This window comes from Pinus tabuliformis, chromosome J (assembly GCF_031772625.1).
Source record: "Pinus tabuliformis cultivar Carrire ecotype Pingquan chromosome J, CPIR1, whole genome shotgun sequence".
Classification (NCBI taxonomy): Eukaryota; Viridiplantae; Streptophyta; class Pinopsida; order Pinales; family Pinaceae; genus Pinus; species Pinus tabuliformis.
This window is the reverse complement of record NC_142295.1, coordinates 1184340339-1184341992: the sequence shown is the minus strand read 5'-3', so window position 1 is coordinate 1184341992 and position 1654 is coordinate 1184340339. Positions and strand designations below refer to the sequence as shown.

At 35.5% G+C, this 1654-nt stretch overlaps 1 pseudogene; it reads right to left on the bottom strand.

Annotated features, from left to right (window-relative positions):
- Positions 1-263: 263 nt before the first annotated feature.
- On the bottom strand, positions 264-833 carry LOC149231308 (calcium-binding protein CP1-like; annotated as a pseudogene).
- Positions 834-1654: the final 821 nt, after the last annotated feature.

Here is a 1654-nt window from a genome sequence, read left to right as displayed (position 1 = left end):
TTTGATGATGTTGATTCCTTTCCTGATGTGATGTTTGTAATGTCAAGTATGTAATTAATTAATCTGGTTAAAGGAATCATTAAATGGATGCAAAATGCATCATACAGTTTATGTTAATATACTACAACAGTGATTGTTAATAGTTATGCAACTTACTATTCCTCTACTGAAAGTTACTCTATGTATTGATGAACATTCTATCTAATGGTTAATGAGGATTTGGATTTGGATAATTAATTGTGGGTAATTTGTGTAAAAAAATTCTAACTCCCTAAATTTTCAAGTGAGGTCACCGTGGATGTTACAATGCCACATTTGGCGGACCCGCCTGCCGCCTCTATCATCTCCGTCAAATCCTCATCATTCATTAGTACATTGCAGCATTCGTCATTGTCATCGCGAGTAGTGATAGAGAATCATAGGAACGTCTTGAGATCCTCTGTGATCACAATCTCGTCTCCATCTTTGTCCATCACATTAAACGCCTCCTTCAACGCCCACATCTCACTACCATCAGAATTCGATCTGTTGTCTTTAATTTCTTAAATTTACAATGTATTCAAATGGACATTCCGGTGAAATTCCTCAAAATCCATAGAGCCACTATTTTCTGTGTCGGAAACAAATATCATGGCCTCCATTTCCTCTTTTCTCAGACCCTTCCCCAAGCAGAAGTAATTGCCACTGAAGAAATGTTGGAGATCCAACAAACTGATTTTCTCGTTGCCGTCTTTGTCCAATAGGCTGAAGGCCTCCTTCACCTTCCATAGTTCCTTCGTCCATGACTTTATTTCTGATGGCGGCTTCCTCCTGCTTCTGCTTGGAGGACACATGACTAGCAATATTGAATCAAATTGTTGGGAAAGCAATTGGTATTCGAGTCCAGATATTAATTGAGGGGCGAAGATCAATTGAGGGGAGCATTGTATTTATACATAAATGTGAGAGGTTGGATATCATCAGCACTGACGTATGCCCCATGGATTTTGTCCTTATGTGGTTAGTACTAAGCTAAGGGTTTTCATGGGACTCAAATCTCAATTTATGGTTCATCTAGCTTCCACGTGGTTTCAAACCTCGAGTTATGACGCACGTGGTTTCTTTTCCTTGGCCCTAGTGCAACATTCTCGAAACATCTGAAAAGTTTCAGAAAACAAATATATTTTGGTGCCCATTTATATAATTTTAAGGTAATATAAAAAAAAAACAAAAAAACAAAAAAAACAAAAAAAAAAAACAAAAAAAAACAAAAAAAAAACAGGAAAAACAAAAACAAAAACAAAAACAAAAACAAAAACAAACAAACAAACAAACAACAAAAAAACAATTTATACAATTTTGATTCTAAGCGAACCACTTTTCCAGAAAAGATAAACTACCATTCTCCAAAGGGGGGAAGTTTGACGACCTTAAACTACCATTCTCCAAGGGGGGGAACTTCGATGACCTTAAACTACCATTCTCCAAGAGGGGGAAACTTCAACAACCTTGTTTACTAATGGGGAGACGTGGTTGATCACATTAGATTTCCTAATCTCAAATATTAGTATAAACTTGTTTGGGTTTTAATTTTATGGTATGTGCTAATTTAACACTGCGCTAATATTTAAATACAAATAAATATAAAATTAAAATTAAAATTGATATCGATAAA